The sequence below is a fragment of the Equus caballus genome, unplaced genomic scaffold (assembly GCF_041296265.1).
Source record: "Equus caballus isolate H_3958 breed thoroughbred unplaced genomic scaffold, TB-T2T haplotype2-0000561, whole genome shotgun sequence".
Lineage (NCBI taxonomy): Eukaryota > Metazoa > Chordata > Mammalia > Perissodactyla > Equidae > Equus > Equus caballus.
The window spans coordinates 402,262-419,362 of record NW_027221924.1 but is presented as its reverse complement, the minus strand read 5'-3'; the positions used below and the strand labels follow the sequence as shown (position 1 = coordinate 419,362).

The 17,101-nt window shown below is 34.7% G+C and overlaps 2 long non-coding RNA genes across 2 annotated transcripts; one reads left to right on the top strand and one right to left on the bottom strand.

Moving 5' to 3' along the window:
- The first annotated feature begins 6 nt into the window (after positions 1–6).
- LOC138922163 (uncharacterized) lies at positions 7–10,488 on the top strand. Its single transcript, XR_011435243.1, has 2 exons — positions 7–620; positions 6,014–10,488. It is a non-coding gene; the product is annotated as an uncharacterized lncRNA (long non-coding RNA).
- A 2,098-nt stretch (positions 10,489–12,586) lies between these two features.
- On the bottom strand, positions 12,587–16,522 carry LOC138922159 (uncharacterized). The gene is made up of 2 exons (XR_011435239.1): positions 15,433–16,522; positions 12,587–13,722 (listed from the first exon to the last, which is right to left on the bottom strand). It is a non-coding gene; the product is annotated as an uncharacterized lncRNA (long non-coding RNA).
- Positions 16,523–17,101: the final 579 nt, after the last annotated feature.

Below are 17,101 nucleotides of genomic sequence, written 5' to 3'. Positions count from 1 at the left end.
CGTAATTGTAAATGGGATTGTATTCTTAATTTCTCTTTCTTCTTCTTCATTGATAGCGTATAGAAACACAACTGATTTTTGTATGTTGATTTTGTATACTGCGACTTGACTGTATTCATTTATTATTTCTGAAACTATTTTAGTAGATTCTTCATGGTTTCCTATATATAAAATCATGCCGTCTGCAAATAGTGAGAGTTTCACTTTGTCCTTTCCAATTTGGATCCCTTTTCTTTCTTTTTCTTGCCTGATTGCTCTGGCTAAGGACTTCAAATACTATGTTAAATAAGAGTGGTGACAGTGGGCATCCTTGTCTGGTTCCTGTTCTTAGAGGGCTAGCTTTCAGTTTTTCTCCACTGAGAATGATATTAGCTGTGGGTTTGTCATATATGGCCTTTATTATGTTGAGGTATTTTTATTCTATATCCATTTTCTTTAGAATTTTTATCATAAATGGATGCTGTATCTTGCCAAATGTTTTCTCTGTATCTATTGAGATGATCATGTGATTTTTTATTCATTTTGTTAATGTGGTGTATCACATTGATTGACTTGCAGATGTTGAGACCCATCCAGGAATCTCATCCCTGCATCCCTGGAATAAATACCACTTGATGATGGTAAAAGGTCTTTTTATTGTATTACTGTATTTGGTTTGTCAATCTTTGTGCTGTCCTTACCTGGTTTTGTTATCAGGGTAATTTTGGCCTCATAGAAAGTGTTAGGAAGCGTTCCATCTTCTTTGATTCTCTTACATAGTTTGAGAAGGATAGTTATTAAGCCTTCATTGAATGTTTGTTAGAATTCTCCAGAGAAGCCATCTGGTACTGGACTTTCATTTTTTGGGAGGTTTTTGATTACTTGTGTTTGGTCTATTCAAATTCTCTAATTCTTCTTGATTCAGTTTTGGGAGGTTGTATGAGTCTAAGAATTTATCCATTTCTTCTAGGTTATCCAATTTGTGGGCATATAGTTTTTCATAGTATTCTCTAATGACCCTTTTTATTTCTGCAATATCTGTTGTAATTTCTTCTCTTTCATTTCTAATTTTCTTTATTTGATCCTTCCCTCTTTTTTTCTTGGTGAGTCTGGCTAAGCATTTGTCAATTTTGTTTATCTTCTCAAAGAACCAGCTCTTAGTTTCATTGATCCTTTTTACTGTTTTTCATTTTTAGTCTCGATTCCATTTATTTCTGCTCTGATTTTTATTATTTCCCTCCTTCTGCTGACTTTGGGCTTGTTTGTTCTTCTTTTTCTAGTTCTCTTTGGTGCATTTTAAGGTTATTTATTTGAAATTTTTTTTGCTTGTTGACATGGGCCTGTATTGCTATGAATTCCCCTCTTATGACCTCTTTTGATGCATCCCATAGGAGTTGGTATGTTGTATTTTCATTTTCGTTTGTCTCCAGGTATTTTCTAATTTTGCCTTTGATTTCCTCATTGATCCAATGGTTGTTCTATAGCATGCTATTTAGTCTCCACATATTTCTGACGTTCCTAGTTTTTTTCTCATGATTGATTTCTAGCTTCATAGCGTTGTGGTCAGAAAAGATGATTGGGGGTGATTTCAATCTTCTTAAGTTTATTGAGGCTTGCCTTGTTTCCCAACATATGGTCTCTCTTTAAGAATGATCCATGTACACTTCAGAAGAATTTATATTCTGCTGTTTTTGGATGGAATGCTCCCCATATATCTATTAAGTGCATTTGATCAAGTGTTTCATTTTAATCTACTATTTCCTTGTTGACATTTTGTTTGAATGATCTGTCCATTGATGTAAGTGGGGTGTTGAGGGCCCCTACTACTATTGTGTTGCTGTTAATTTCTCCCTTTGGGTCTGTTAATAATTGCTTTATATACTTTGGGGTCCCTGTATTAGGTGCATATATATTAATAAGTGTTATGAGCTCTTGGTGGAATGTCCCTTTCATCATTACATATTGCCCCACTCTGTCTCTGATTGCCTTTTTCAACTTGAAGAATGCGTTGTCTGATGTAAATATGGTAACTCCTACTTCCTTTTGTTTGCCATTAGCTTAGAGTATTATCTTCCATCCCTCCACTCTAAGCCTATGTTTGTCTTCAGAGCTGAGATATGTTTATTGGAGGCAGCACATTGTTTGGTCTTATTTTTTAATCCCTCCAGCTACTCTACATCTTTTGATTGGAGAATCAATCCATTTTCATTTAGAGTCATTATTGATATATGAGCACTGAATACTACCATTGTATCTCTTGTTTTCTGGTTGTTCTCTTTATTTGTTGTTTCTCTTTCTTTGTATTCCTGACTACCATTTCATTTCAGTAGTTTTCTGAAGACGTTTTTCTCCATTTTCTCTCTTTTTATGAACTGTGGCTTCTTCTCTGATTTTTGTTTAGTGGTTACTGTGAGGATTGTATAAAAGATAGCATTGATGAGATAGTCCCTTTTCTCATAGCCTGTTATCTCCATTAACCTAAGCAGGTTCCTTCCCTTTCCTCTCCACTTCTGAGTTATTGTTACAAATTTCTCTGTTTTTTATGATGTGAGTTTGTGACTATGTTGAAGCGTTTACCATTACTCTTGATGTTTTCTTTCCCTTTATCATTTAATTTATAATTCAGTCTTTGCCTCTGTTCTGACAGAGAGCTGCAGTTTTCTGTCTATTTATCTCCTTGCTCAGAGCTTTGTAGACCTTTGTCTTTTTGTTTCAGTGTGAGGGCATCTTTAATTATTTCTTGTAGGGGAAGTCTAGTGGCAATGAACTTCCTCAGCTTTTGTTTATCTGCAAGAGGTTTTATTTCTCTATCATATCTGAATGAAAGTTTCATTGGTTATTTTTATATAAAGTTATTTTCTTCTGCCTTGCTGCTCTTAATATTTCTTCCTTGTCATTGGCTTTTGCCATTTTTACTATTTATGCCTTGGATAAAGTCTTTCAGCATTGGTGTGATTACATACTCTATTAGCTTCATATACTTTTAAATCTGGAAACTCCTTTAAATTGGGAAAGTTCTCAGGTATTATTTGTTCAAACAAGCTCTCTGTTCCTTTTTCACTCTCTTCCCTCTGGAATACCTATAATCCTTTTGTTGCTTTTCCTAGTTGAGTGGGATATTTCTTGAAGAATTTGTTCATTTTTAAAATATCTTGGTTCTGTCTCCTCCTCCACCTGTAGAATGTCTATATTTTTATCCTCTAAATCACTAATTCTTTCCTCTGTAACATCTGCTCTATTTCTTAAGGGTTCTGGATTATTTTTTATTTCACTAATTATGCTTTTCATATCCAGGATTTCTGCTTGATTCTTTTTTATAGTTTCAAGCTCTTTACTGAAGATATTCATTTTATTTCTGATCTCATTATATTGTCTTTTGGAGTTCTCTTGTAAATCATTGAGTTTCTTATGAGATAGATTTTTAATTCTCTGTCATTTAGATTGTAAATCTCTGTGCCTTCAGGGTTGATTTCTGAAGAATTGTAATTTTCCTTCTGGTCTAAATTATTGCTGAATTTTCTCATGGTGTTTGACCAACTAATTTTTTGTCAGGGCAATTGTGGTATTATTAGGTTGCAGATTCCACCTGTTACTGCTAGGGGGAAGCAGAAGAAGAATTTCTGGCCACCACCCCTTCTGCTGGAAGCTGTGGGGGTAGTGTCGGCACTTGCCCTGGCCTGGAGTGGGTTCAGGCTGTTGTGTGGACTGTGCTTGGCAGGTGGGCCTCCTACTGGACTGATCTATGGCCACTTTTTGGCACTTCAGTGGCACGGTGGTCTCCCTCTCCTCATGGGGAAAGTGATCACGTGCAGGCCAACGGTTGCTACTGCCTCTTCCCACAGCCACCCCAGGACATGCTCCCTCCTTTGGTGCTTAGCAGGACTATGGGTGCCTGTGCAGGTCCGGAGTGTGCTTTCCCCAGCATTTTGACCTGCTGCACCCTCTGCTTGTGGTCTGGGGAGCTGTGCTTGATGGACTGGGCTTCTTCACTGGGACCAAGCTTGGGCCACTCCTTAGTGCCATAGGTGCTTAGTGGGCTCCCTCTCCCTGCTGGGAAAGTGATCGTGAGTGGGATAATGGCTGCCACTGCCTTTTCCCACAGCCACCCCAGGACATGTTTCCTCTTTTGGGGTTCAGCAGTACTATGGGTGCCTGCACAGGCCTAGAGTGTGCTTGCCCCAGCATGCAGATCTGGGCCTCTGCTCATGGGCCAGTGTGCTTGGTGTGTGGGGCTTCTTTGCTGGGACTGAGCTAGGGAAACTCCTTGGTGCCACAGGTGCATGGCAGGCTCCCCCTCCCCACTAGGAAAGTGATCATGAGTGGGCTAAAGCCTGCCACTGACTCCTCCTACTGTCACCCCTGTGCATGTTTCCACTTTCTGCTCACTTGTACCAGGTGGAAAGTATTTGTCTGCAAGCACAGGGCTACCAGGGGAGAGCAGGGAGTGCTCACCTATCTCTGCCACTTACTGGGTGGCCAGTCCATCCAACCTCAGGTGTAGAGCTGGGTGTGTCTCTCAGGCATCCTCTTGTGCTTCATAGGATTCCACCATTGGTCAGTGAATGTCCATTTAGTGATAGTTAAAAATGGGGAGAGACAAAGGGAACGTTTAACTCTGCCATGTTGCTGATGTCACTCCAGTTTTTATTCTTAATATACTATGAAATGTGATTTATTTTGAGTGGAAGACATTTACTATTAATTGCTGCAATTAATTATTATTATTAGTAACTATTAATAATACACAACTTTGCAGTGAAAATTTTTCAAGGATCAATAAAGTTAAAATAACCATAGAGCATATGGAGAACTGCAGTATCAAAGTTCAGAGCTTTTGGGGCTTTTATTGTTAAAATATACTTTATTTCTGAAACAATAGGTTATATGTAACATCAAGGCAACTTGAAATACATTCTTTTCTTTCTTTTTTTTAGTGAGATATAATTGACGTATGACATTTTGTAAATTTAAGGTGTGCAACGTGTTGATTGAAGGCATTTATACATTGTAATGTGATTATCACCGTGGGGTTAGCTCATACCCTGTTTCACGTCACATGATTATATTTTTGTGGTGATAAAATTTAAGATCTAGTCTCTTGCAACTTTAAAGTATATAATACAGCATTGTTGACTACAATCACAATGCTGTACGTTACCTCCCCAGAACTCGTTCATCATCTAACTGGAAGTTTGTGCCATTTTAGCAGCCTCTCCCTATCCCCCCCCCCAGCACCTGGTAACCACCATTCTACTCTCTGTTTCTATGAGTTCAGCTTTTTTAGAGTCCACATACAAGTGATAAATCATTGAAAATATAGATGTTATAATTGAACCAGTTGAGCAAGGTTTCATTATCTGTATTTTTCTCATTACTATTATTTCTTATCAAATTTCCACAACCCAGAGCCAGGAAAAAGATCATGGCTATTCCATAAAAATCTCTACCTTATTTTTAAACAATAGTTGCAGAACTGTAAAATTATGGAAATTTGCTTCATATACCTCCTAATTTATATTTAACTATCTTTCCTTTTTTTCCTTTAAGGAATTCAACTTGAATTTGCCATCTTTACTTTCCAAGGTTCTTAATAGGCATTAAACGAATGTATTCATGTTAAAGAAAAATAGTAAATTGAGAATTTTTATTAATTTTTACTATTTTTAAGTAATATTCCTAGAGGGAAATTTAGACAAATTATTTTCTATATCTAATATAGATCTAAGTAATAAACTAGCTCAGAATATTCTCTTTTTATAATGTGTGAAATACAGATTAAATTTTACATAGATTAATTGGAAAATATAAATATAAACCAAAAATTATTTTTGTTAAAATGAACTACTTTCATATATCATGTTTTTAACCTTGGTTCAAATAATAGTAAATCCAGAAGATATTCTAAAGTAGATGTTATAATGTTCTTAAACTTTTGAAAGGAGAAACATCTTGCCTTTTTCAAAGTATTCCTGTTTAATACTACACATATTTGTAGTATTTGTGTTCAGCAAGTGACACCTTTTGTCACTTTTAGAGGAGGAGTCCCACTCCAGCAGGAGCAGCAATCCCAGGATGTCAACTCACTTCATGGTTTGGGGTCACCAAGAAAGGTAAAAGTCACCAGGAACTGGTGATGGAACAGTGCTTTACTCACACTGGGAAGAGACAGAGTGAGATCAGCTTGTACAATGAGCCTGGGTCCCCAGTGGCCAGCAGGTCTTGCCCCACTGCCAACACAGTGTGATGGTCTGCAAGCAGCCCCCCTCCTGCTGCAAGCAAAGGATCCCATCCTTCCCTGGTGGGGTTGACATACCGAAGGCTGGGACTGTGCCTGAGAGCTATCTGAAGCACAAGCTTAAGCAAGACAAAGAAGCACATCAAGCCTGGAATAGGGAAAGAGACTCTCAAGCAAGGCCCTATGTCTAGCAAATGCTGTGAGGGCTCACCATCTCTTTTGCAAGGAAATGTTCCAGGCCCATTACAGGGCCATGCAAAGGTCAAAAGACTGCACACACAAGACTGCATTTTTCAGCAATTTGCAATCCAAAAATATTTATAAACATGATGTGTATAATAAAAGAGTACTAATTCAAAAATAGTTAATAATTTTCTTAAAATATTTTGCATTTCTCCTTTTCTTTAAAGCACCTGGTTTGGGTTATTATAAATCATATTTATTTAAACTACATTATTTGCTTTATTAGTTAAAAGATTCAGCATACTATTAATTCAGTGCTGATGAAATCTACATTTTCTTTTACAATATTATTGTCTATATTCATTATACTGTGCATTAGATCTCTATGGCTGATTTACTACTCATTTCAAGTTTGTACACTTAAATACCATCAGTCTTAACCCCCTTCCCTGGGTAGGCCACCCTTTTACTCTATTTTTTAGAGGTTTAACCTTTTTTAGATTCCTCATATAAGTGATATCCTACAGTACTTGTCTTTCTGTGACTGACATCTTGCTTAGCTTGGTGTGCTTAAAGTTTATACAAGCTGTGGCAAATGGAAGGATATCCTCCTTTCTTATGGCTGAACAATATTCCATTGTGTATGTGTACCACTTCTTTTTTATCTATTCATCCATGATGGGCATTTGGGTTGTTTCCATATCTTAGCTATTGTGAACAGTGCTGCGATAAACGTGAGCATGCATATATCTCATCAAAATGCTGTTTTCATTTCCTTTGGGTGTACAGCCAGAAGTGGAATTGCTGGATTATATGGTAGATCTATTTTTAACTTTTTGAAGACCTTCCATTATGTTTGTCATCGTAGTTGGACCAATACACATTCCCAAGACCTATGTATAAGGGTTCCCTTTTCACCACATCCTTGCCAGCACCTGTTGTCTCTTGTCTTCTTGATGGTAGCCATTCTAATAGGTGTGAGGTGATGTCTCACTGTGGTTTTGATTTGCATTTCCTTGATGACTGGTGATGTTGAACATCTTTTCATGTGTCTGTTGGCCACTTTTATTTTTGAAAAATGTCTATTTTGATCTTTTGCCCATTTTTAAAAATCAAATTTTCTGAGTGTTTTTTGTTATTAAGTTGACTGAGTTCTTTGCATATTTTGGATATTAATCCTTATTAAATATATGGCTTGAAAAGATTTCCTTCCATTCTGTAGGTTGTCTTTTCATTTTGTTGATTGTTTCTTTTGCTTTGTGGATGCCTTTGATTTGATGTAGTCCCATTTGTTGATTTTTGCTTTTGTTGTTTGTCCTTTTGGTGTTGTGTTTAAAAACTTACTGCCAAGACCAATATCACTGAGTTGCTTCCCTGCATTTTCTTCTAGGAGTTTTATGATATCAGGCCTCATATTTAAGTCTTTGATCCATTTCAAATTAACCTTTGTGAGTGGTGTGAGATAGGGGTCTAATTTCATTGTTCAGCATGTGTTTCTTCAGTTTCCCCAGCACCTTTTATTGGAGACTATCCTTTCCCCATTGGGTATTCTTGGCTCTCCTGTTGAATATTAGTTTTCTGGATATACTGGGATTTAGTTTTGGGTCATCTATTCTGTTCCATTGGTCTATATGTCTGTTTTTGTGCCAGTACTACACTGGTTTTATTAACATGGCTTTGTAGGATGGTTTGAAATCCAAAAGTGTGATCCTCTGGCCTTGTTCCTTTTTCTCAGGATTCTTCGGCCATTTAGGGTCTTTCGTGGTACCATGCAAATTTCATGATTGTTTCCTCTATTTTCGTGAAGAATGCCTTTGGTATTTTGATGAGGACTGCATTGAATCTGTAGATGGCTTTGAATAGTATGGCCATTTTAACAGTATTAATTCTTCCAACCCATGGACATGGGATGTCTTTTCATTTGTTTGTGTCTCTTCAATTTCTTTCAGCAGAGTCTTGTAGTTTCATTGTACGAATCTTTCATTTCCTTGGTTAAATTTATTCCCAAATATTTTATTGTTTTTGATGCTATTGTGAATGGGATAGTTTTCTTTATTTCGTTTTCAGATGCTTAATCATAAATGTAAAGGAATGCAATTGATTTGTGTATGTTGATTTTGTATGTTGCCATTCTACCAAAATTGTTAATTAATTACAACCATTTTGGGGCTGAGTTTTGAGGGTTTTCTATATATAAGATCATATCATCAGCAAACAGTGACAATTTTACTTCTTCCTTTCTGATTTGGATGCCTTTTATTTCTTTGTCTTGCCTAATTGCTCTAGGTAGGACTTCCTGTACTATATTGAATGTGAGTGGTGAGAATGGAGATCCTTCTATTGTTTCTTAGAGGAAATAATTTCATTTTTTCTCCACTGAGTATAATGTTAGCTGCAGGTTTGTTGTATATGGTCTTTATTATGTTGAGGTATGTCCCTTCTATACCTGATCTGTTAAAGGCCTTTCTCATGAAAGGATGTTGTATTTTGTCAAATGCTTTTTCTATGTCTATTGTGATGATCATGTGATTTCTATCTTTCATTTCATTGATGTGCTGTATTACATTTACTGGAAATATGCATTTTGATATATTAATGTTTTATCATTTAATACAATTTGTAAGCAATTGCATAGACATTTACAATCCCAAATGTTTGTAAAATAAATATATAATATAAAATTAAATTATATATTATGTACAGTATAAAATATATATATTTGTGTGTGTCTGTGTGTCTGTGTACACTTCATACTCATTGTCAACTTTGTCTTAATCATACCATCTAATTGCTTAGATGGGGAGAACCCTTATGTAAGAGAATAAGCTGATGTTACTAACTTATATGTATTTATGCCTTCTGAGATCGTATAAAAAATAGCACATATACTCCCTGGCCTGTCTGAGTTGGTTGTACAACTTATGCATATAAGGTTTTCCCTCCATAATTGTTTTCTTGATAGAAAAAAAGAGAAAAACTAATTCTACATTCAGCCTTTGTTCTTCTTCATTTAGTCATGCAATACGTGAGCGTAAGTACTAGTGATAAAGCATTTATTCTTCTTCAACTTCTGCACCAATTATTTTTCCTCAGTTCTTACATTCTTATGTTGTTTCAATTCAAAATATACTGACAGATTCACAATGCAAACTTAGTCTTTGTTTATCTAGTTATAGATATTCAAAACTACCAGAATAGTCAGATGGTACTTCAAATGCACATGAATAGTATAAAACATCTTTTCTTATCTAAAAAGCTTTTTTTGTGGTCATAAAATTCTTTATTTTGATTACTTCAATTAAAAGAGAAAATAAAAAATATTTTTGGTGTTTTGACAACGTTGGGAAGGTAATTCTAAGTTGTAATGATAAGCAATAGCAATAAAAGTATATTTGGAGAAACATAGGAATGGTTTAGCCTCAGGTGTATATAGATGAATAGCATAAGCTGACACATTGAAGACATTGATAGATCTCTATCTTTCTAAGTCAAGATATGCATTTAATTTTTAAAAATCTGCATTATATTATTACTTTAGTGAAGCTGTAATTTCAGTGAGAAGTACATTAAATAACCTCAAACAATATATTTCATTATGCTGAATTAGCTTCTTTTCTACCTATTTTGACTTTTTCAGCTTGACCTTAAACTACAGAGAGTAACTACAAATTTAAGAACATAAATAGAATACTACAATGATAACAATTATCAGGTCTATTAAGGAGAATTATAATAAACAACAAGCATATTTTGTGTTATTTATATGCGTCAATGAGTCAGATAAAATACCCTCAAAAAACCTGTCAGCTATTATTCTTATCAATTTATAGATCAGATGCCATAGTTGGATGACGGATAAGCGATCTGTTGACCTTCTCAGGGCTGGACAACGAGCTGGAAGTTGAATGCACTTCGGTCAAATTCCAGACCCAAGTTCTTTGCAGCATGCTGTTCTCTTAATAATGCAATCTTTTAGTTCTCAATCATTTGTTTCATGTTTCTGTATAAACAATGTATGATAAAATTAATCACTCTTTCGGAGAAATGAGGGCTGGTGGAGAATAAAACATTTAATACACCTTAGAACGAAAGTTCTTTTTTTTTTTTTTTTTAAAAGCTCCCTGAGATTCTTTTTTTTTTTTTTTTTTTTAGATTTTTTTTTTTTTTTTTTTTTTTTTTTGCTTTTTCTCCCCAAAGCCCCCCTGGTACATAGTTGTATATTCTTCGTTGTGGGTCCTTCTAGTTGTGGCATGTGGGACGCTGCCTCAGCGTGGTTGGATGAGCAGTGCCATGTCTGCGCCCAGGATTCGAACCAACGAAACACTGGGCCGCCTGCAGCGGAGCGCGCGAACTTAACCACTCGGCCACGGGGCCAGCCCCTAGAACGAAAGTTCTTTATTCACGTCTTCTCTTCTTATCCTTCCTAAGAATTATAAATGTTGAAATGAATATTTATTAGTGTAAATTATTTGTGAGAATTTTTGAGAATGTGTTTTAAACTTGCTTTTTCGTCTAAAACCAAAGACAAAAATACATTGCTACCTTCTATAACCTGTCAGCAACTCGAAGTTTATTATCATTTATAACTGAGTATTTAATGTTACATGCATTGTAGAGCTTAGGTAGAAATCTATGTTTTAACACAAATTTGAAAATGTAACTCTAAAAGTCAAATCCTGGTTCAATTAAATAATTTAAAATATTAATTTGGGATATACTATATAGATCTGTGTTTTAGGTATAAATCAGGAGTAACAACAATGATTAAATATGAAAGCATACTAATTTCTGAAATCACGCATAGGCAATAAATAGTGCAATAAAATATTTAAATATCTAAAAATGAGAAAATTTAAGGTAGAATCCGTATCTCTAGAATCAGTATCTTGAACTCCCTAATCTCATCATATTTTGTTTCTCCACTGAGCAGCATGACCCTCATGGCCTGATTAGGGTTGCAGGCATTTACGTTTGATACACTAGAGGGCGGGGATTCTGTTTTGTTTATATTTCCTTGGGCATCACTCCAGCAGGAGTCTTGCTCAAAATTGCTACCAAGCAAGAATCTGACATGTGGAATATCAGTCTCATTCCAGCTTTGAGAGTGAACATTCAAGGAGGTTTCTTATACGCCTTTGTATTCGGTAGCCAACTGTTCTTGGGTTCTGGTCTGGAGTCAAATATTCTTAGATTCTAATGTTTAAATGATACCAAGAGTTTTCTTCTCAATCTGAGAAACCAAGAAACTGTGGCCTTCCAATGTCAAAGTGTTTTGCTGGGTCAAATACCTTAAAATCTGTACAAACCAGTTAATTGAGCACAGCTCAAGAATACTTATGATTTTCTATCTACAGAGGCATTGCTACTTTGATATATGTTCTCAAATAAAAATGCCTCATGTGGCAGCTCAGTGTGTTATTTTTATACTTGTGTTTCTAATGTTTTGAATTTTTTAAATGTCTCTATGTGTGGTGTCTAAAATAAAACTTTACTTGAATTGCTGTGTAAAAATCTAGATCGCACTTGTCAAAATGGTCAAGAAGTGTGTTCCTTGATTTAAAAAAAGCTTATACATTATATTTATTTTTCAAGAACATTTCAAATCTCCACTTGATCATGCCTTATATGGACTTATGTTTTCTCCTCACTATTTTTCTTAAATTTTTGTACATTTGATTTATGTGGTTTTAAGATAATTTACTTTGAATTTTAATTTTTATTCAAATTCTAGAATATGGGTACCATAGGATCTCATATTTGTAAATCCAAGCAAACACCATGTGTCAAGATATCCTAATTAGAACAGAACACTTTGTTTTTAATTGTACAAGTTGTTTTTCTTAAGTAATGAATAGAGAAAACTTGACGTGGCAGATGGTGGGTGGGTGGACCCCCTGTAGGCACAAACTATCTTGGAAAACTAGAAGCCGTGGAGAAGGATTCTGGATAAATTGGCAATTGAGAGGATGATCTGTCGACAAAGAGGTTGGTGTGAAATCAGGAATTTGAATCCAATCTTGATGGAACTCAAATACTGTTTCTTAGAATTGGGTTACTGTTTTAAGCATGATGATTGAACACTTACTTTGTTATATGCTGTGTTTTCATGATTAATAGCTTTTGAGATAGTTATCCATCATCCATACTTCTTGCATTCACTTGTTGACTAGAGAAGCTTTGCAAAAGACAGTGCTTGTAAATATATTTATTTGGTATAAAGAAGTGTTTTCAGTGTTTTATATGTTTAAATATGTTAGGGAAATGGAGAGTTGCTAAAGTACATACAGACAGAAGAAATATGAATACATAGACACATACATATATATCTATACGCAAAAGTTTAAGGTAAAATAATCCAGATATGACAGTAAAATTTTGGTCTTACTAAGATTAATCAGGTGTCATATTTTTAATCTTGATACTTTCTCAGTATTTTACAATATAGGAAGAAACAGTGTTACCTATATCATATATGGCATGTATGTATATTAAATGAGACAATATATGTAAAGGTCTTCAGTCAGTGGCTTTCATATTATACATACTCAGCAAGTGGTGCTCATCATTATTAATAAGAAGACTGAAAGGCTAAAATAAATGTTTTAATTAGTTTTATCTGGCTACACAGCTGAATATGAATTTAAAATATTTTAATGTTCACTCTGAACATTTATATTTATATTGTGTTACCATAACACAAAATAACTCAGCAAATTTTAAAATATTAAAACTTCTTCACCCTTACTAGGAACAGAAATGTCTGATGATTTAGACTATTGGCTCTGGAAACATGATCTTGGATCAGATTCCTGATTTGTCACCTAAGAAACTCATCATATTGAACATATTATTTAATCTTTTCAGGTCTCAGATTCTTCATCTGTAAAATTAAGATGACACCAGTGACTACATTATAGAGTTGTTATGAGGATTATACGTATAAATATACATAAACCATAGTCTGAAAAAGATTCATCATGCAATAAATGTTAGTTACAATTTTAATTAATGTTATGTTTTAACACTTTACTAAGAGATAAATGAAATTTTCTTAGTCATTTTCCGTATTATATAAGATGATCTGAATATTCAACATTTGGAGGGCATGTTTACACATGAATTCACTGAAAATTTGATTATTTGGCATTTAGAAAACTTGCCCTGAGAGATTTTGGACATCAATTTAACGAGAGTAATTAAAACCAACAGAAATAAGGGGCCAGTGCAGTGTCGTGCTGGTTGAGTTCACATGCTCCACTTCCGCAGCCTGGTGTTTGCAGGTTTGGATCCTGGGTGGGAACCTACGCACTGCTCCTCAAGCCATGCTGTGATGGCATCCCACATACAAAATAGAAGAAGATTGGCATAGACGTTAGCTCAGGACCAGGCTTTCTCACTAAAAAAAGAAAACCAAAATAACACCAACAGAAATAAAAAACTGAAATTCACCAAAAGTTCTTTTATAAGAGTGTTTGAGTAGAAGAAGTCCATAGTTGCTAAGTCATTTTGTAAAAAGAAAAGAATAAAGAAAACAATGATTTCAAATATGAGCTATAAAGCAAATGCCATAAAGTGTAAAGATATTCATTGAGAGTATGATCTAAGTGCTTCTAATATAGGAACACAAGAGACCGCATTCCTGGAAAAACCAGAAGAGATGCATTTATCGAAAAGTGTTTAATATTTCTTCAAGAGAATGCAAGGAAGCCAGTAATTCTAAGACAATAAAACAAGCATGTGTAGTAATCTGTTGAATATCTATTAGTTATGTCCAATTTCTGTATCCTGATAATGTAGACATAATCTCAGCTGTGGTTTTTAAAAGTAAGATAGATCAAGTGGCATCATATATCAAGACTTCAAATGAGAAAAAAAAAATCACAAAGAATAGAATTACTGAGGGAGGGATGTAGCTAATTGAAGATGATTGCTTCAAAATGAAAAAGAAGTAAACAAACAAAATTAAACTACTTTATTTTTGGGAAATGGGCCCAATGCATTGCCTCTTTAAATTCTTACAGCAATTCTTAAGATAGGTAGTACAATTCTCATTCATGTGTGATAAGACTTGACATATAAAAAGTTCAAATAATTCATCAAAGGTCACACAAAAAATCACTGTCAAGACACAATTGCTACCAAACTCTGTGTGTTTGCTGTTACCCACATAAGCAGAAACTGCTACTACTAGGGGAAATATTTGGATATGATGGCACAGCCCAAGGAAAGACCCGATGAGTTCCCTTAGTATCTGTCAGTAATCCTCCACTAGTCACTGCAATAGTACATCTTAAAAGCCAACAGCATATTTATTCCTATTTTACATTAATTATTTTCTTCCTCACTACTAAAAGAACATATTTCCTTATTATTTGGAACATAACGGAAAAGAGTTTTTGATGTTTAAGTAAAAGTATTATTGGAGAAAGAAAATAAAAGATACATATCCAATGATTTACACCACTTATTGAATTCCTAGCATGTGTCTGGCAACTTAGATACATGAACCAGAAGCTACAACCACCTGATCAGACCAGTGTCTATTTTATAGACTAGTAAATGGAAGTTTAGTAAATCTAGATATTCCCTGAAAACATGCAAAATGAAGGAGGCAGATTTAAGTGTCAAACACAGATGTTTGATTTTATAGTCTGTGAACTTTTAAATGAATCTTACCCATGATAAATTTAGTTTCTCCAAAGTAGCACATTATAATAAAGTATTTCTCTCTGAAGAAGAATCATACCAGTACAATCCCTGTACTTTCAATCTCAAGTAGTGGTTAATGTGGTTAGAAGAAGAAATTACCATAGTACATGTCATTGTATCAAAAGTGGAAATAGTTCCATAGGATTAGTTTAGCATGAATAACCCAACAAAAATGATTGTGTGAGTGAGAGAGGAGGTAAGGAAAGAAGAATGACTATGAGGGTAATGAAAACAAATTTCATATATTCACTGCATTTGAATTAGAGAATCTGGGACATAGGAGAAGTCGAATATGAATTTGTAGTCAATGTAAAATTGCTACTTACCTGAAGCATGAAACTTCATCACCCTCATCTTAGCTCCTAGAAATCCAGAGTTATTAATGATTAGGAAATTATCTTTCCCTGAATTTCAGCCAAAACATTTAACTCAATAACCCACAACGTTGGTTAAGTGCCGTGTAAAGAAATGTTTCCCTTTACGGGAACCATCAAAGTGAAGGAATGGTCCTTTACTTTGCTTTATTGCCCACAGTGGTTGCCAATTAATTTTATTATAACACTCATAAGTTTTAGCGCTTTCCTATAAGATCCTCTTCAGATTTTACCCTCTTGGTTTTGCGCTTTTCACTGTACTTAAATTTAATTTCCCTATTTGTATGAATACTTCAATTTCCTCCCCCCTCCTTTTTTTTTTGAGGAAGACTGGCCCTGAGCTAACCTCTGTGTCCATCTTCCTCTACTTTATAAGTGGGATGCCTGCTACAGCATGGCTTGATAAGCAGGGTGTAGGTCGACACCAGGGATCTGAACCAGTGAACCTGGGGCCGCCAAAGCAACGCACAGGAACTTAACCACTACACCAGTGGGCTGAGCCCTCAATTTTCTTTTAATAAAATATATACTTGGTTTTAAAACAACATTGTTGATTTATTTTTCCATCAACCAAAGTTAAAGATAGCATTTTGCATTTAAAATTTATTTTAATTTTGAATTCTTTTAAATATATAGTACAGTACGGAATTTGATAGAAATTAATATAACATGACCCAATGAACCCTAAGTTAAATTAAAAATATTGAAATATTATATATATTTTAGATATGAGGAAATTTACAGTTATATCTAAAGCCACATGAAATTTATTATTTTTCAAGTCCCAGATCCAAGATGATAAATGACAAGGCTAGATCATGTCAGACCTTGCAAACAGTTTAAAAAATACTTAGTTTTAAATGAAAATTTGATGCTAAATCATTAGACAGTTTTGTGCAGAGCAGTAGTATGACCTGACACATTTCAGTGGAACCAATCTACTATTATATTTAGAAAAGACAAAGGTGAGGAAGAAGATTGACCAAATAGGGGGCTATTGTCATTATTTTAGGGAGAAATAATGGGATTGAAACAGAATGGTAATTGTGGAAGTGAGTAATCAAAGTAATTGAGGAGTAATCAAACTGAATATGGAAATTGTCTTATTGATTTATCTGATTGATGGATTCTGTGATGTTGCAGTAAGAGGGTAAGGAGACAAGGCAAGCATAGTTCTGCTTTCCTGTTTTGTTTTGTTTTGTCTACTTTGGTCCTCTGAATCTGGAAGGGTGGTGTTAGGTGTTACCATGAACTGTGACAGGGAAAATTATGATTAGATCAGCTTATGAAGAAAGGCTTAAGAAAGCATTAAGGTGTTTTAGGATATTTTTCTTTGTCTTTTGGGGTCTTCAATTTACATAAAACATTTCTACGTAAGGATTTGTTCTTATTTCCTGTCCTAGTCTATGTGTTAAGCAAAATCTGTAGGGGAGGGCAAATGTGAAAATGCATCACAGATGTGAATGAAAATGAAGGGTATTGAACCCTGTAGCATTCATTGTTAGAATGCATATGTTACAAATATGCAAATCGTATATGTATTAAACTCTTTCTATTTTTCCTAATAGATTTCTTTAAGAAAGAATATCAAATTTAGGTCCCTAAAGCATTTTTCAAACAT